Here is a 20,922-nt window from a genome sequence, read left to right as displayed (position 1 = left end):
CAGTGCACACAGACGTGCAACAAGTATAACAATCAACTTCAATTGTACGTGAAGGTTCATGTCTAATATTATTTAGTTTTGCTGTTAGAGCTGAGGTAAGTCATGGGACATTGACGAATAACGCCTAAAAATATTCATAGAAATAATTTTATGTAACTGTCTTGAATGGTAACCGCTTGGTGCTGTTGTAAATAATTACTTCAACGACCGGTTGCGTAGTGAGAAGCCACATCATCAGGTTAGACCTGTTAAATTAGATAAAGCGCTCGATACAGTTGTGGTCAAACTACAGTAACAATCAATAGTGAGAAAGAGCAACTTACTTACATATTAAATCATAACATTAAAGTTGCAACACTGACGTGACCAAACATTCCTTGTCTATGAATAAAGGGTGCACTCTGCGGATCGTCTGGTAGGCAGAAAGTATGGATTTCTCCACCGTGCCGAAAAATTATTTTTAAAGCCTTTAGAACCATCAAGAAATATCATTCCAACCTCTTGCCATTAAAGACCAATAATGGCCTGGAACACTCATTCAGAAGTTAAAAACATTTACCTTGCAATTAGAACAGACGACTCTAGGCCAAGCAAAACCTGTTAACCATTCGATATAGGGTCATAGTCCATCTGTTTGCCTAAAAATTAATGAACAACTTTACTGAAGCTTTTTATTTAAAAAATCAATGTTACCTAGGATGTTCTCATGACGTAGTTCCAGTAGTCCATTTAGGGTTTGCTCGGGACACTGCTTAATGAACTTCATAATTTCTACATCTACAAGGACATTAAGTGAATTCGCCTGATTTTTCTCGATGTAAAATTCACAAATTTGAGACTGAGTCAGTAGCTTGTTGCCAAAAAAGGGTACTTAGTGCTGCTCTAGAACCTTAATCATTAAGATGGTAATTAAATCTATTGTTAAAACTACTATCGGGTTGTCCTATGTGCATATAGGGCAAGACCTACACATAGTTCCATACAAGCCTGTTGAGTAAAATATAGTACTTTTTGTAACTGACTTGTGACGTCCTGTGCTACATCACATAAAATATATCTGTCACTTTGATTTGGGTCTATACAGGATCGTAGAGACTGAAATGGATCAAACAGTGACTTGATAATTCTTCTAACGGATGATGTAAAGTTAATTTCAATGTAACACATACCTCAATATGACGCTCTGAAGTAGTCTTGGGACTTGTAGGGGATTCACAGAATATATCAGTAATTAATTCGACGTTAACGTAATGTTGCCAGAAATATTTAGCAGCAATAAGCACTTCATTACTATTAAAGTGAAATGCAATCGATTTTTTTGTCACATCAATCTGCAGTCTGCTTTGCACCAGCTGTACAGTAATTTTCTGCTATGCGTTCTTTTCATCTCAGATTAACACTCGGAACCAGTGCTCTCAGTCCCTTACTCCAGTCACTGTCTTCCTATACCATACTCTCAATTACTTACTTTCACTGCTGTCTTCCCATGCAATTTCTGACCTCTGTGGTTCCCATAGAAGTTATTCCCTAATGCTTAACTTATGCCCCATCATTTTGTCCCTTTGTCTGAATAACTGTTATGATATTAATTCTCGACGATTAGGCATTATGCATGTCATACTTTATCACTCCACTTAATTTCCAGTACCCGTCTCTCAAACAAAATGAAGTGCATAAGGTTTCCTTTCTCCCTTTTTGCACATTTAATGATTAAAGGGCATAAAATGCAGAGTTTAGCATGTACAATCTCCTAAATTTTTCACTGAAATTAAGTCCTACATTTTACACCAACCAACTTCTGGAGAGAAAAATGCTTTCATTGCCAATATTCCACTATTTCCTATATCTGCCTTACTTTGGATGTCATGTATTGTTTTTCTTTCCAAAATAGTAGAATTTCTTGTTTTGCCTACTGTATAGTGGCTAATCAGCTGTTTAACACTCCTTTGGATTTGATGCACAAAAACAGGCAACACCAAATAAGATATACTGTTTATTCCTAGTAGACATCGTTGTGGTTTCTGGCTCAGTTTCTAAAAACATTAGAAAATAGCGAAATTTTAAGTAAATGTCGACAAAAATCATCGAAATTATGACAAAAACATTTTATCCATGTTTTTGGCAGATTATCAACAAATTACAGTAAAATTTTTATCACACAGATATGAGTAAAATAACCCCCTATTTCACCTATTTTCATCATTTTTCTTGACTCTTTTCATCATTTTTCGAGTATTTTATATTTTCAATGTTTTTAAAATTGTCTTTTAATAGGTAATGTTTCTTTTACAATTTCTCAAATTTTGTACTGCTTTCCACACCATTTACTCGATATTTCGCTATTTTTTTATTTTCTTGGAAAATCCAAACTCGGTATAAAATGGTTTTTAAACAAAAACTCCGAAAATGTTATAAGCATAAAATTCAATAAAATCACTTGCTTTTTGTTCCTTCATGTCTCATTTTAATGATTTTATCTCCAAACAATTAAACATCTAACCAAACAATTAAATTTGACAAAATAATTTTAAATTCATTATTGATCCTCATACAAATATTTTGTACATATTTTGTATTTAGGTAATCACATCCTATGATATTACATAAACTTTCTTTTTACAGCTCATTGATTTACTAAACGATTTAAGACACTGGAACACAAATGTAAAGTAGATGTTCTAGCTCATTGTTCACCTCAATTGGACAATAGAAGAAAATAAACAAAATTTTCCGAATTTCAAGCAGTTTTAAACAATTTTCACTGTTTTTCGAATATTTCCATAACTTTATGAAACAATTCTGTATTTTAATCGAATATTTACGTTTCATTAACCAAATATTAGTAAGCAAAAATGAACAACAAATGTTAAAATGTGTGACACCAGATGAAAATTAAGGAAAATGAGGTAAATGCCTCTAAAAAATTAAAAATGAACATAGTCTATGAAAAATGAAGGTAAATGAATAAAAATGGTTATAAATAAATATGTAATTAAGGCAGCTCACTCTAAATCGCCATTTCACACAGATGACCAAAACTGACAATAAAGTGAGCTAACAAACATACAACAGAAAGTGGATGGAAAAAGAAATGTACAACAAACAAATGACAGTAAAAAAATGACCATCAAATGGACAACAAATGCAAACTAAAGTAATCAAATGCAAATAAATAAAAATATTCACTTAAATTAGTGAAAATAAATACAAAATTGAGGTTTATGTAGGTAAATATAAATTATGTAGAAGAAAAAAATTGTGCATCAAAATTGGCAAATGAAGGTAAATGAATGAAAAATATAGAGAAATAAATAAAAAGTGGAGATAATGAAAAAATTAAGGTAAATTAATAAAGAATTAAGGCTGATGAATGAAAAATGAGGTAAAACTAACGAAAAGTTAAGGTACATTAAGACAAAAAGTTGTTATATTAGAATCAAAAGTTGATCATGAGAAACTGGTAAATGGAACTGGATGTATGAAAACATGAGTTATATAAATAAATAATTGAGGTAAATGAATAAAAATCAATAATGAATGAAGGTAAAAGAAAGATACGAATGTAGTAATTGGGAGACAAATGAAGATAAATGGATGAAACACTGAGATAAGTGGAAAAAATTTGAGTGAAATGAAATGACAGATTGAGGTTAATAAATAAAAAATTGATGGTACATAATTTAAAAATTATGGAGGATGATAGTGAATCATGGTAAATAAATGGAAAATGAATGTAAGTGATGGTCAGTGAAAGAAAATTGTAAATATGGAAACTTAGGTTAAATGATGGGAAAGGAATGTATGTAAATGAAAATTTGAAGTAATTGATAGAAAATATGGTAAATGAATTAATCTTGAGGTAAGTAAATAGAACATTAAGGTTAATGAATAGAAAAATCAGCTAAAGAAACAATTACGGACATAAATGAATAAAAAAAGTAATTTAAAAGTATGAAAATTGAGGTAATCGCCACGGGAAATTGGGATAAGTAAACAAAGTATCAAGGTAATGGAATAAAAAGAGGTGAGTTTATCAATGAACAATGGCTCTAAATCAATGTAAATGAATAAAAAAATTAAGATAACTGAAAGTAAATAAATGAGAAATGAAGCTAACTAAATGAAAATTGAGGTAAATGAAGATAAATTAACAAAAAGTAATGTATGGGAACAAACGTAAGGCACAAAAAATTGATGTAAATGAAAGTAAATGAATAAAGAATTGAGGTAACTTACCAGAAAAATGATAAAAAACCGATGTCACTTAAGGTACATTAATAAAAAACCGATGTACATTAAAGGTTGATCAATAAAAACTGTGAAAAATAATAAAGAAAAGTTTATGTAAATGAAAAAAATGAAGGTAAATTAATGAAAAATTTAGGTGAAGGAACGAAAATTTAAAATAAATGAAACAAAAATGAGGGTAAATGAATACAAAAATATTAAATAACTATAAATGATTCTTCACCACAAACAAAAGATCATAAACCACAATAACATGAAATGGACGACAGTTGGGGTACCAAAAGTACACACTAAAAAAATGGACTGAATGTATATTTTTGAAGCAAATTTCGAATGTGGGAGAAAGTTGGGTGAAACAGGACTAATGTGGAAGATTAGTATAAGTAAGTCTCAATGCAAGAGATATTATTCAAGTGAAGGCAGTGATAAGAATGTTGTGCAGAATACTGCAGATTATATAAGAAAGTTACTAAAAAGGTGTAGCCAATGAGAGATGGAGAAAAGTACAACAGAATATTGGAAAAAGTTGGGGAAACCCAGATCAGCTTCTAAGAAATGTTTTCAACAATAATCATATTTGTAGATTTTCAAAAAAGTAACATAGAGAATTATGACACTGGCAGCAACCATAATAAAAGCTTGAAAATATAAGTTCCTCATGTAATATTATACAGGATTTAGTATGTTTTCCAAAACCAATAAGGGAAGATATAATCAGTCTGCCAAGAACATATAAAATTAAGTTATTAAGCAAATACTTCAAAATAAAAGTACTCTACAAGATTTAAGCCATACCTCTCATGCTGGCATAATATATAATCAGAAAAATACAGTATGTAGTAATGAATTAATGGAATATACACTTATTTTATCATTCAATTATATAATACTAAGAAATTTTAAAATTGGTAACTAAGGATGTATAACCATCAGTAAAAACTATATAAGAAAATAGAAATAAATCTGTGGAAAATGTTGTAACTAATAATGAATGTATTACATTTTTTTCAAAATTCATCAACAGAGGAAAATCTAAACCATTAGATGTAATTGATTATATCAATTTAAACGATTACCAACTGAATGCAGCTATACAATTCACATGTGGGTGGGCTCAATTGTATAAATAAGAAAATGTCTTACTTATTCAATGGTTTATATTTAATTCATTACATTGTTTTGGAAAATGTGAGTGTATCATCTGAAGATGTTAAAATTACTAAAAATAATTCCATTAAATAAGTAGAAAATGAAAATAAATAAATAAAAAGGTAAGCCAAATAGTAGCAAATCAAAATAAAAAATATAAACAGCAGGTAAATGAGAGTAAATATATCTAAACCAATAAAAATAAGAGTAAATGATTATAAATGGATGTGAAGCAATAAAATGAGTATAAAATGCAAGTTATGGTTGATGAACATAAATGAGTAAATAAAAGATGATAACTGATAGTAAACATTTATTAATAAAAATGGTGGTAATAAAATGTAAGTCAATAAAAAATTAAGATAAATAACAGCAATGATCATATGTCACTAAAGAGTGATAAATGAAGATATCAATGAAAAATGAAGATAAATGATATCTGAAAGATATAAATCACTACAAATGTTACTAAGTTAAGGTAAATGTAAGCAAATTAATGTAAATCAAACTGAAATGTATGTAAATAAATGCAAATAACCATAAATCGATATATCTATCTTTCATAGTGTTGAGAACTGGAGTTGTTTATAGACATTATCAACTATAAATTTGCTTGTAATGATCAACAAGTATTAATGTTAATTAACGAAAAAATAAATGTTGGTTTAAAGCTAGAGATGTTGGTTTAATGTATCAGTTTCATAAAGATAAATATTATCTACATCAAAACAGAAGAACCAAAACAGTTTAGAAACCCATTTACCAAATGATGTATTATTCAACTTTCTGCATGTGTGATTGGAACACTTTACTAATTATAACACATAATGCAATATTAATTAAAGAACCAGATTTATATAACTTAATTATATCATCTAAAAATGAAGAAACTAAATAAGTTTCAAAAATAGAAACATGATATATTAAAATTGATTAGGAAATATGATGAATATAAAATAGAAAAAGAAAATGAACAACTAGCTACAGTATATTGAAATAAACCAAATTATGTAAAACTATAAGGAAATTACAGTCCTAAAGAAAAATCTAATAAACAAAATTCTCTTAAATGTCTAGACCAAAATCTTAATCAACAAATATGCTAAATATATTTTGAATTCATTAAAAGTAAAAAATTTCGCCATATCATTTAAAAGTACAAGGTTTACACTGTTTGAACGAAAATTTATTGGTTACTAGCGAATTTTTTTCCTTTACAGTATTCCAGGTAACAAAGATTTGTCACCTGAAATTATATCAGGAAACAATACCATCAATAAAAGCACGTTACTCAATATGTCCCAAGAAAGATAAAATAACAAAAGATTTATAAAACAAATAAAGAGGACAACATTTATGTTAACCATTAAATAAGTTGACATACAGCTAACTGCTGGTATTTGTATGTTTTTATAATAATCATAAATGGTGGACATAAATGTTAACAGTCAATGTAAATGTGTACCTTCAACATAAACATGACATACATGTAAACATGAACATTGAACATAAACATAAGTTTTCATCATAAACGTGACTGTAAACATAAATGTCGATGTAGATTTTTATTTTTGGTCTTTTCTATTTAATTTTTAGTTGATGGTAATACATCTTTTGTTCCTCACTTTTTTAATGTTTTAGCTTCATGTTTGTAGGTTTTAAAATAAAAGTATTTGAGCCTGAGTCATTAATAAATTTTGTGTTCTTCTGATTATATATTAGGCCCATCTGATAGATGGGGTTTAAAGTTTCTTTTTTTTCTTAATTTGAAGTAATTGCTGATCTTCTTCATTTTCTTCATTCTTGACAAACTTATTGTATCTTTCCACAATTTTTGCAGAACAGTCTAAATTCTACACAATATACACAAAGAACATATCTTCAAGGTTCTGTATTGTTGCTGTGTTCTTGTTTGTACATTAGTAACATTTTTATAGTAATATCTACAAACACAGTCACTGTTGGAACATTTCTTACAAATTAATCTCGGTTTACCTAACTTTTCTCCCAGTATTACGTTAGACTTTTCATCATCTCACATTCAGTACAATTTTTCAGTAAGTGTATCATACCATTAGCATTATTCTGTATGTCACTGTTATTATTGCCATTATTTGAATAATATCTGTTAAGCTACTACTTACTTCTGCAAATCTTGCAAACTCCATTTATTTTGTCTAACTTTCTCCCATATTCGATGATTAGCTTCAACACATTATATTTCATGCAGCTTTTACTGTCTGCTGTGTGTTGCTGTTGTATGTAGTAAACTGTCATTTACAATTATTTACCTTCATTTTTCATTCACTTACCTCCTTTTTTTATCTATTTACCTTCATATTACACTTATTTACCTTGATTTTTCTTTCAGGTACCTGAACGTTCACTCATTTTCCTTAACTGTCCATTCATTTATCTCAATTTTTATTAATTTACCTTCATTTATGCCAATTTTTTATTTACTTACCTTCATCTACCTCAGTTCTTCATCCTCACTGTTTTATTCACTTACCTCAATTTTTATTCATTTACTTCAGTCTTTTATTAATGTAGTACAATTCACATTCATTCCATGATTTACCTAAGTGCTTACATTTGCTTATGTCAACCTTTTATCCCCACTTTCTATTCCTATATACAAATTTCTGATTAATTTAGTTTCATTTGCATCAGTTCCTCATTCACTTAACGACATTGCTCATCTATTTATATTCATTTCTCTTGACTTTTTATTCATTTGTCATTTCCTCAGTTTTTCATTTATTTACCTAAAATCTTTATTTATTTGCCTTTGTGCATTATTTATTTATCCAAGTTTATTTTACTCATTCACATAAGTTTTTTTACATTTATAATTATTTTTAACACTTGCCTCAAATATTCAGTGATTTACATACATTTACCATCATTTACTTTCTTATTTACTCAATTACATTACTATACCATCATATATCTCCATGTTTCATTCATTTACACTTATTTACCAACCTTTAACTTAATTTTTCATTCATTCACTATCATCTATGTTAATATTTCAATTCCTTACCATCAGTTATCCTATATTTTGTCCTCAATAATATCAGTTTTGATTCATATACCCTCATTTACCTTCATTTTTTTGATGTAGCAAATTTGTTATTTATTTACTGTAACTCTTTATTCATTTACCGCAAATTTTTATTCAATAACCTCTTTTTTATTTATTTACCTCATGTCTTCATTCATACACCTTCATTTCACTCAGTTTTTCTTGATCAACTTTTCGTTGATGTACATCAATTTCTCATTCATTTAACTTTATTTATCATACTGTGCATTCAATTCCCTCCATGTGTTTTTGATTTACATTCATTTTTCTTTAATTTATCTCTTTTTTCATTCATTTAGCTTAATTCTTTATTCATTTACCTCAAATTTTTATTTATTTATCTAACTCAATTTTTCACATGCACTTTTTTCTTTTATATCAGTTTTTTGTTTGTTTATCTTCATTCACCTCAGTTTTGTATTCACTTGGTCTTGCAGTAAGGCTTTCAATTTCAGTGCATGGGGTCATGGGTTCGATTCCTGATGGGGTCAGGGATTTTCCCTGCCTCGAGGTGACTGGGTGTTGTTGTGCTGTCTTCACCAGCATTCATTTCCATTACAGTTGGAGGAAGGCAATAGCAAACCACCTCCACTACAACCTTGCCTAGTCAGGTCTCATGCATCAATACCCATGCTTTTCAGAGTGTAAGACCACATTATCATCATTCACACATATTCTGTTGTCCATTCTATCATTATTACTTTTTGTTGTCCATTTGGATATTGTATTTTGCTCTTCATTCTTTGTTGCCATTTGTTGATCATTAGTTTTATTGTCCTTCTTTTGTTGTCGATTTGATGGTCATTATTTTTACTGTCCATTTTTTGTTGCCTATTTTATCATCCTTACCTTTGGTTGTCCATCTTTTATTTCCATTTGGTGGACCTTTTGTTCTCTGTCCTTTGTTGTCCATTTGATGCTCATTATTTTGTGTTGTTCATTCTTTGTTGTCTGTATGACAGTAATTTTTTTGAGTCCTTTTTTTGCTGTCCATTTGATGATAAATTCTTGTCCATTTTTTGTTGTAGAATGAGTGAAAAATGAGTATTTTTTTTCATATGTGACTTTTTGATATTTTTGGGAAAACATAGATAAACGTGTTTTCATTCATAATTTCAATAATTTTCGACGATATTTACTTGAAATACCACAACCTTTTCTTTAAGCTCAGCAGTAAAGCCCAAACTGTATCTACCATTCCTTTGAACAGGTCCTCGCAATTTACCTTTTTCCACAGAAAATTGCAGTACCACTAGCACTGTGAATTTTAACATCATTCTGAACTGTTCTTTCATTTGTTTCATTTCTTGTTTGATGTAGATGTTAGGGGATAGAGGACAAATATTGCATCCTTGGCTATGGTCTTTTTAATATGAGGATGTCTGTAATTCTTCCCTCATTCAGCTTTTATGTATTGCACAATATACGTTGTTCTCCATAGGTTCCTCCTATTTTACTCAGAATTTTGTATGTCTTGCATTGCTTTACATTATTGAATGCTTTATAGTCCAAAAAATCCTGTCATCGATGTTAAGGTGGTAAACGTTTGCAACAACAAGGATATAGAAAGATGGTTTATGGATAGCTGCCAGGTTGCAAGTAATATCCGCATGAGCTTCATCAGCATAAGAATTAAAAGCATAGGCTGTATGGCAGAAGAAATAACGGGCTGCACCGCTGGATGAGGGGTGGTTTGTGAGTGATAAACATTTTTGCATTCCATGAGGAGTAGCTGGACTGCTCTTTGAACACACAATAAGTATTGTTATTAGTCAGTTGACAGCTACTGTAGAGTAAGTACCTCTGCCTCAGATTTCCCTCCGTTTTGAGACATGCTCCTCCATGTTTCCTAATAATATATCATCATCATCTTCCCTTAATTCAACATTTTAGCCTTATCTTAACTTTTTGAATCAACGAAAGAAGTTCTGTCTCGTTTTTCTACTTGACCATCCTGTCTGTGTTTCATTTTCATTTCAGTGACAATTCCAGCTTCCAAACTAGTCTGTTCCCTGATGCATCTGTAACCTTTCCTGTGTTTGCTACCAATACTCACCATCCATTTCGTCATAATTCTCTGAGAACTCCTCCAATTTTGAATGTTTTTGGCATGAAGCGTTCTTACACCATTGTAAAACTTGTAATACACTCTCTCCTTTTCAGACAGATGGTGATACGTGGTAGTCCATTGCCAGCCTTAGGTATTTCATGTACTAGTCGTAATCTGGTTTATAATCATTACTATTGGAAGTTGATTCCTGTAAGTCAATAAAATTGTTAACAATTGTAATCATTAGCATCAGTGATTACCATGAGTAAACCATCTTCCTTTATACTAATTACTTCTTCTTTTTCTTCCTGATAGCAGTTTTTCACCCCTCCACGTGATGTGCTTGTGGCCTACCTCTTCAGAGCAAAGCGCAAGGCAAGCCGTTTGCTAATAGCAGCTACGAGACACTGTCCCAACTTTTGTCTGGGCTGGCGCCTGCCAGCCGCCTTCCTGCAGGTTTTGCATACTCCTACGCATTCTGCGTGATGTGGTTGTTGGGATGCAGTGCTACGTTCACATAAGTAGTTAATGTTACACCTTCACTCAGAGAGCGTTTCAAGCAGAAGCAATCGAACAAAGCATTCTACAGGGCACTGTTTTGTGCTGAAGTCTCCTTCCAGGAAAGTGAGAGGAGACGCAGACGGTGAGAGATAAACATCCTAACATTCCTTGAGAAGTATCTGGGCTGCTTTCTAAAAAGAAATTCTCTCTTTTTAACGCTCTGAGCCGACGCCCTACCGCTTTTTATGTGAGGTGAATAAGTTCTGGCTTGAAATGTTATAAGTAGGTTTCCTAGTGGTTAACCTATGCAGATAGAAGTGGAGGGAAGTCAGGACACCAAATTCCATAAAATGCACACGAGGAGGTGGTCGTATTGGCTAAACCATCGAACTGCCTGAAGAGTGGGAGAGTAAGCATTGTTTAAGAACTGCCAGCCCAGGTGTGTAATGATTGCCTGGAGTTTAAAAATTTTGTGCAGAGGGAATATTGTTGTACTGCTAACAAAAAGATCATTTATCAGCACTTTACAAAGCTATCTTCATTGGCACACGAAAACTGCGTGGACTTGCAGAGTAGAGAACAAAGACACTGTTGATAGAGATCTTTTGACCACTGTTCGAGACAGGGAAGAATAACACACTTTTGCTTGGAACAAGTTGAAGGATACCTAGGTTCAGAGGTGGAAGAGAATATTTCACTTAGGGATTTGTTGTGGAGATCAGATGGAGAGATAATACGTCACAATCTGCGGCAGGTCGCGGCGTTCACTACACTCCCGCTTTTGATTGCTGTATACGGTCAGAACTTGCAATTTGCTCGAGCAGGGTAGAAAAAATAACGTATATTGTAGGTATGCTTTTAGGATACGCCACATTTCATATTTCTATGCTTTCCAGAGTGTATAAGGATTCATTTTGACTCAGTGGAATGTAAGTTGCATGTGTCATTTTTCAGTCTGCTGACTGTTTCAAGCAATCACTGCTCAACCACTACAGCTTCTGTCTTCCGATGATTCATACGTGCCGGCCGCGGTGGTCTCGTGGTTCTAGGCGCGCAGTCCGGAACCGCGCGACTGCTGCGGTCGCAGGTTCGAATCCTGCCTCGGGCATGGATGTGTGTGATGTCCTTACGATAGTTAGGTTTAAGTAGTTCTAAGTTCTAGGGGACTGATGACCAAAGATGTTAAGTCCCATAGTGCTCAGAGCCATTTGAACCATTTGATTCATACGTAGTTTACACTCTTTCCCTATTCTCCCGAATGATCGAATATTTGCCATTTTTTTCTCATCTCAGATTCGTACTGACTCATGTTGACCGCTGTAGCTTTCTTGTTCCCTGCATTTCTCGTGTCTGAGAAGACCCTGTAATAGTTTGTTAATCATGTATGCTAGAAGGGAGTTTTGTAATAGAAAGGGTGCACTGTGTACCACTTGTTCATAGTTAGATGAACATTCAGTTTCATTTGTTTTGTGAGGTACAACACATGTCTCATATTTGTTAATTATCTGTTGTGTGACACATTCTTATTGAAAGCACCATCCAATGCGGGTAATTCTGACATCTACAGGGGTAATTCGAAAGCTCAGCCATGCCCTCACAACCAGAAATATAGTCACCTCTGTTTAGTTATAAAATCATATTTGTTCGTTGATTTGTAGTGCTGTCCACGATGCTGTTGTATTAAATGCCTTAAACACAAAAATTCATGACTGGCTCTGTGAATTCATTGATAATGAGCGTAACTCGCTTTTAGTTCTATTTATACATCATGTTAGTCTTCTCAAACCCACATGCGTCGCCGACGACGTTGAGGGAAGCGTGTATGGTTGTGCTCTACTTATAGGTACGTCAGATCGAACCCTTGTTGTAGGAAATTTTCATTGTCAATGAAGTTCATGATCAGCAGTCTCTGTAACGCTATTCTGGATTCTCTCCATTGTGTTTCATGAAGTGAGCCAGTGACAATGTTGATGGGGGTCTGTTTGTCGGATGGGGGACATTAAGCTCTGAGGCCGATTTAGTGCTGTTTGGGAGGAGTACGCTATGTACCAGCATTGGGTTGCAACCTCTCGTTTCCCTTCGTTCATAACAACATAAACCCAACGTTCCACTGTATAAGCACTAATCACAGTCACTCATACAACACCAATACATACATCGCTCTTCATAGCAATTCAGTCTCTCAGTGGCCAACCACCTCCACTAGGACATTGCTTGGAATGGCGATGCAGGATTCCTGCATCTGCTCACACACACTCATTCCCCAGTAATAGGACTACCCGCACTTTAAGTCTCATCAAAACCGTCTTTCATATTTCAGTGCAAAGCTGCTCCATGACATAGTTATTTCAGTTGATAGTTATCAGAACAAGAGGCAAATAGCGATATGTCTTCATTAAACCTATGATGATTTAGGTTCAGCTTATATCCATATATTTCTCTTAAAGACATGAATACTCATTCTGTAACTACAGACAATTATTTTTCCTCTTATGGATTTGCATTTCCTGGCATCCATATCAGTTTTGACTTTTCCTCTATCCTGATGAAGTTTAATAGATGTTCTAGTACTGTTACAAACATACTCTTCTGTATTACCAGCGATTAAAAGAAAGCTTTCTTTTTCAAAGGGTCGTAATTTTGTGTTCATTTAAATTTAAAACAAATCTTTCACTAGATCTATAAAGTCTAAGTAAAACAGTAATTCACAATCGTTGCCATATTCTATAATGCTGATGATGACAAGCAAATGCGGTACTGTACTGTGTTGTCTTCCAGTGTGTTTCAAATCCTTTGTGTACAGGGTGATTCAAAAAGAATACCACAATTTTAAAAATGTGTATTTAATGAAAGAAACATAATATAACCTTCTGTTATACATCATTACAAAGAGTATTTAAAAAGGTTTTTTTTCACTCAAAAACAAGTTCAGAGATGTTCAATATGGCCCCCTCCAGACACTCGAGCAATATCAACCCGATACTCCAACTCGTTCCACACTCTCTGTAGCATATCAGGCGTAACAGTTTGGATAGCTGCTGTTATTTCTCGTTTCAAATCATCAATGGTGGCTGGGAGAGGTGGCCGAAACACCATATCCTTAACATACCCCCATAAGAAAAAATCGCAGGGGGTAAGATCAGGGCTTCTTGGAGGCCAGTGATGAAGTGCTCTGTCACGGGCTGCCTGGCGGCCGATCCATCGCCTCGGGTAGTTGACGTTCAGGTAGTTATGGACAGATAAGTGCCAATGTGGTGGCGCTCCATTCTGCTGAAATATGAATTGTTGTGCTTCTTGTTCGATTCACTTCTGCTGTACTCAATAACACAAAAAGCTTTCTGTTGAGCGGTCGCCATCTTAGCATCAACTGACGCTGACGCCTAGTCAACAGCGCCTCAAGCGAACAAATGTACAACTAAATGAAACTTTATAGCTCCCTTAATTCGCCGACAGATAGTGCTTAGCTCTGCCTTTTGTCGTTGCAGAGTTTTAAATTCCTAAAGTTGTGGTATTCTTTTTGAATCACCCTGTAGTTAGGAATCTCATGTTGTTTAACAAATTTTTATTAGATGAGCTACGAACTTGAATTTTTAAAACTCATATCTGGATGACATGGATGACAATGCTTTCTTGTCCGTGTGATCTACATAGCTATAGGCATGAGAGCAGTCGTGAAAATGATTGGAAAGACCTGACATCTCGGCCGCCTTGTGGCACTGGGGTGTTGCATGGGTGGTATCGCAATGTGTCCCGAGTATTATATGGCGAATTCAGCGATGGCACTGCTACACCGGCGAGTACTAGTATCGCCGCTGCATCTCTGACCTTGCCGCGCTGCAGGCTCTCGTCCAACTTGCCCGCCAATTAGAGCCTGTTGCCACATTATATATCTAGCTGTGCAATGGGTTGCCTTCAGTTGTGTATTGACTGTATCATCAAATTATTCGCATTGTATGGCGCTGGTCTCAGACTTCGCCATGTGTTAGGTTTTCATCTTTGGATTACTCGTTTGAACTATGTTATTGTGCCATGCAGTCTTTGTTGTCTATTGACCTGTTGTTGTTGCCCTCATGTTCACACATGGCTAAGTTCTGTGGACTACCTCTGGACAAACGGCCAGCCTCTCTGGGTGTTTGAGTCATTCTCGAATCTTGCTAGATCCTGGGCATAACAGTTTGCAACAGTAAAGTAAATGTTACATAGAAATAAAAGATAATTAACTTTATTTGCTTGTTAATGTTGTTTTTTAGAAAAATAAAAATTAAATAGATTGTTACATTATTACCAGATAGGCATAATACCATTCTGTTTCAGATATGACCGGGTGAAAATACATAGAAATAAAACTGAAATTTAAGATGTCTCCTTTACAATTTTATAAAAATGTTTAAAATTCGATGAGAAATTTCACACACTAAATACAGGAAATAATAATACACATTTTTAAATTGGAGTAAAATCAATAAAAGACTTTCTCATAACTTCATACAGATTCCTAATCACATACAGATACGTCCGAAAAATTATGGCTATAAATTTTATGTAACTAAGAAAGTACTTGTAATATTTATAACGAAAATCGTTCACTTTTTAAGTATTATCTATTGGATACGGGCCAAATTTTTCGTCAGAGATTTAACTGGTAGTGTCACAGCTATCAAGTGTTCATACTGAACGAGTTGGAGCAGTGGTTAGCAAACTGGACTCGCATTCAGGAGTACGACAGTTCAATCCTAAGTCCAACAATCCTGATTTAGGTTTTCCATGGTTTTCTGAAATCACTTCAGGCAATGGCAGAATGGTTCCTTTTGAAGACTATAGCCAACTTCATTCGCCATTCTTCCCTAATCAGATGGGACCGATGACCTCACTGTATGGTTCCCCCCTTCTCCCCCCCCCCCCAAAATCAACAACTTAGTATTCACAATCACTAATTTCAGAACTATTTGTGTGGGGTAATGAATTTGTATGTAGGTAGGAGAAAATATTGCACTTTTCATACAATTTAAAACGTGTTGTAATTATTTGTTTTGTGTTAATAATAATTTTCCATGCAGGTGGGCGTAATTTTGGGACTCATCTTGTTCATAGCAAAGAGGAAGCTGGTAGATGTATCTTTTGTGTCCTTCCTGTTTCTTTTCTTGTTGAGCAGAACAGCGACAGCATTGTCTGAGTTGTCATCATACTTCACAGATATTTTGTAAATAAGTTTTAGTTTCGCTTTTGGCTCCAGAGCCACATATTTATTGAAGGATCCGTCCACTTTCCACCATGTATCTTGTATTCACTATTTGTTTACACCACCATCAGCTGGTTCCGGCTGTAAGTGATTTTCAACTACATATGAATGAGAATGTAGGAGTTCTATGTACTTACTACTGTAAGTCTAGATTTTCTTTAGTAAACATGTATACTTCTAGGGCATCTCTCTCGTGGTTGTTGTTGTGGTCTTCAGTCCTGAGACTGGTTTGATGCAGCTCTCCATGCTACTCTATCCTGTGCAAGCTTCTACATCTCCCAGTGCCTACTGCAGCCTACATCCTTCTGAATCTGCTTAGTGTATTCCTCTGAAGGTTTCCCTCTACGATTTTTACTCTCCACGCTGCCCTCCAATACTAAATTGGTGATCCCTCGGTGTCTCAGAACATGTACTACCAACCGATCCATTCTTCTAGTCAAGTTGTGCTACAAGCTCCTCTTCTCCTCAATTCTCTTCAATACCTCCTCATTAGTTATGTGATCTACCCATCTAACCTTCAGCATTCTTCTGTAACACCACATTTCGAATGCTTCTATTCTCTTCTTGTCTAAACTATTTATCGTCCACGTTTTACTTCCATACATGGCTACACTCCATACAAATACTTTCAGAAAAGACTTACTGGCACTTAAAACTATACTCGATGTGAACAAATTTCTCTTTTTCAGAAACGATTTCCTTGCCATTTTGAGTCTACATTTTATATCCTCTCTACTACGACCATCATCAGTTATTTTGTTCCCCAAATAGCAAAACTCCTTTACTACTTTAAGTGTCTCAGTTCCTAATCTAATTCCCTCAGCATCACCGTACTTAATTCGACTACATTCCATTATTCTCGTTTTGCTTTTGTTGATGTTCATCTTATACCCTCCTTTCAAGGCACTGTCCATTTCGTTCAACTGCTCTTCCAAGTCCTTTGTTGTCTCGTGGTACAAACTTCAAAATAAATGGGTGCTAAGATTTTCTCTGTTCTCAGATATTGTGCTACCAACTGTCATGATGAAATGTGGTCTCTACCAGATAACCTTCTCTTTTAATGAACTGCGACATCGTTAGTGCATTTAACTAAATCCAAATTTTGCTCTCTTGAAAGACTTGGCGGTAAAGTGGGCATCAATTTTGGCCGTTAGGTGGAAGGATACTCTACAGTCCCAGGAGTAACTAAAGAACACAATATACCCCGCTATCATCGGCACTATATGATCACATACTGCAAACTAACGAGTGTCCAGGAAGTAAGGAAGAATTTGAATTTGGCGCCGTTTTGTCGTGTGATGGTTGACAGCAATGGCTTTTTCATGTTTATTATCTGCGACCCTTCCCATTAGTAGCCTGATAGCTTTTGTGTGGTGAGCATCATTTTCGTCGTAGAGCAGATGATAGCTGAGCAATGTATGTAAGACATAAAAAGTTTTCACAAAAACAGTGAAAGTCCCACGGCAGCCGTTCGTGAATTGCGTGTGACACTCGGACGTAATGCTGCTCCAACAGAATCATCTGTTCGGAAGGTGATCGGGAAGTTTGAGACCATGGGTTGTGTTTCAAACGTTAAGAAAACAGGACGACCGCATTGTATTCGAACACAAGAAAACATTCCTGTCGCGCGAGACAATTCACTACATGAAATCCTTTCAAAAGATTGGAAAGTAATGCGTACAAGATTCAGCTAACCCAAAAGTTGAAGCCTGCAGATAATGGAAATATACGTCGATTTGCGCACTTGGTCTTGGCTCGACAAGCGGCGAACGAGAACTTCACAAAAATAGTAATTTCCTCAGATGAGCCGCACTCCCACTTCAGTGGGTACGCCAGTAAGCAGATATGCAGAATTTGCGCTAACGGAAATCCGACACTGAAAGACGAAATTCATCCTCAACGCGCTACTGTGTGGAGTGGGCAGGAGGAGTGATCGGCTCGTATTTTTTTTAATGTTGTGGGAACTGCCGTCACTGTGAACGGCGACCCTTATCGAATCATGCTTTCTGACTGGTTTTCCCTCTTACTAAAGAAAATTAGGATATTTGGTTTCAACAAGGTGGTGCGACATGTCACACATCCCGTAAAACGATTACTCTGCTGAATGAAAAGTATCCGTGAAATCAGAAGTGTATGTGAACAAACCATCAACAACACCTCAATTGAAGAGTGAAATTAAAACTTTTATTAACGGCGTATCAAAAGATGTTTGTGAACGCGTCATCCACAACTTCAATGAACACACTGCTCTTCACTGCACGGCCTTGCGTGGTCATATGGACGACATAATTTTTCATAGGTAAATGGGAGAAGTTACGTAATGGTTGTAACAAAATTTCAATAATTTTTTTATGTCTATAGTACTTTAATATTTGTCCCTACTTCCCAGATACACTCTATAAGGAATGCCTCCCATTTGGTTAGGCTAGGGAAGAATCTTGACGGTTTGTCTATACTTGGTTGAGATGCGTAGCAGTTTCCTATCCATTTCCATTAAACATGTGAGTACCTTGCCATCAGGTTAGCTTGTTCCAATATTACTCATCACTGCAACATATTACCTCCTCTCCACCTTGTTAGACCTTTCATAAAGTAATTAAAAAGAAAGTAAAAAATGAGTAGCTGCAGTAGAACAATCTGATGTATCTAGAGTACTTGTGTATAAAGAGTGTGCATGCGTTAGTGTGTGTACTTCTTTTAATTGTTTCATTAAATGTCTGATTTCATAATATACTACTTAGTTTTGCTTTTAAATGAGAAAGATACCCTATTACTGTGTTATGTAATGGTAGTAGGGAGGGGTTAACTTTTCCCTTCCACAGTGTGGTCACTGTCAGGAAAGCTACAGCATATGGACCTCTCCTGCAAGTAGTAAAAGAAATACGCATTGAAAGGGATAAATTATTCAATCACTCCTGTTGCCTGTGAATAAATTTCACCAGTCACCATCACACATCACCTAATCAATGTTAACTAAAGTAAGTGCTCCTTTGTTTTTGACAAAAGCTGGAAATTATTGACTAATTTAATCTAGTACACCTCAATAATCATAAACAACTTTTCATGATCTACATTTCTGATTTCCCTATTTGAAGAAATATTTGTTTTTGCCTTTCATACGTTTCCGTTGTGTATCTTATTAGTCTACGATTACATGAAATTCTAAACCAGTTTAGAGGCACTCTATCCTGTAAACTTTATTTTTGGTTTCATGAAAAATAACGGTTACTAAACAGTTCCATTTGCACTTGTCAGCTCCATTTCCTTTTTTACTGTACTTGGGAGGAGGCTAATGAGAACAATCTAATCTTTTCAGTAAGTTCAACTATGGTATAAACTTCCTCATGTCTGGTATGTCGCCGACAGTTTCCCATTACAGAGCTATTGCTTCTTGCCCTACCGCTACATTAAAATCTTCTGTTATCAACTTTTAGTTGATTACCTAGAAATCATGAATCTCTTAAACTACTCTTGGAAATCTTCTGATAAACTTTTAAGCACCTGAAAAATTGTCTAACATATAATTTGGTCAGAAATCTCCGCCAAACGTATTTCCACCGATTCCTTAATAACTGAATCTCAGAAGGGTCTAGTAGGCGATGATTTTTGTCACAGAACAGGGAGACACAATGCATGAATATGGCTAACTTACTGGCCTGCGAATGGCGAGTGTGTCGATCGTGTTCAACTCTGTTTGGGCGTTGTTTGACCAATGTAGGCTTCGCCATACTCGCAACATGTTCTGTAAATTCCAGCCCTCCACAGTTCCAGGTCATCGTTTGCCGAACCGAGAAAAGCACAAGTCTTTCTAGGTGGGCTGAAGATTGCCTTGACATTATGTTTCCTGAAGACTATGGATAAGGTTGACGAAATATTTCCGTCATATGGGAGCAACGCCCTGAACTGCAACCGCTACTTCTCCTCTTGATCTTGTGGGACGTCAATATCCATTGTCTTTGAACACACACTGTAGACGATCCAGCTCCTTCTCAATGCTGTGCCCATCAGACAACTTCCCACAATTCTTACTGCTGCAAAATTCATTCAAGTGGATGAAATAAATGCCCCCGGTGTCAAAAAATTGTATCTCGAGTAAAACACGAACAAAAGCCCTTTACAACGCTTCCCATGGCTCCCTTGATCCGTCTATAATTAATCACATTCAATAATAACTCTCAAAATACACACAGTATCCTACCTATCCTTTTGCGAGATATTAGTATGTAGGGCATTTTGCTCACAGCCTATACGCTAGGTTCTGTATCCATTCTCCATCTTTGGCCCCATGTCTTCTGCCCAGACAGCAATGCTGGCACCTGCAGTAAGACGTGTGGAGCGCATTTGAAAGATCTAATCTCCACCACTTGGACAATGGTTCTCCACGTTGACCTGTGAAGTCAATTCCACTACTTGTGTATCCTGTAATATCATAATCACCATCGTCATTATCTCCTTCCAAAGATTAGCCGTTATAGCCACCTGTTTTGGACTCCATCATTCATCCACTTCTCACAAGGAATACCTAGTTCTCTCTTTCCAGTTGGCTGATAATTCGTGATTTTTTTGCAACCTATTTTCTATCATATCATCAAAATGACACATTTAGTTCATTCTATTCTCTTCCAACTTATCGTTAACTGAAGGATT

The 20,922-nt window shown here is 34.9% G+C and overlaps 1 protein-coding gene across 1 annotated transcript in view; it reads right to left on the bottom strand.

The window, feature by feature from the left end:
• The window catches only part of LOC124619868 (odorant receptor coreceptor-like), a 99,623-nt gene that overhangs the window by 58,569 nt on the left and 20,132 nt on the right, over positions 1-20,922 (bottom strand). The window lies entirely within an intron of this gene.

Source organism: Schistocerca americana, chromosome 6, assembly GCF_021461395.2.
Source record: "Schistocerca americana isolate TAMUIC-IGC-003095 chromosome 6, iqSchAmer2.1, whole genome shotgun sequence".
Taxonomy (NCBI): domain Eukaryota; kingdom Metazoa; phylum Arthropoda; class Insecta; order Orthoptera; family Acrididae; genus Schistocerca; species Schistocerca americana.
The sequence above is the reverse complement of the archived record's forward strand: the minus strand, read 5'-3'. Positions and strand labels throughout refer to the sequence as shown.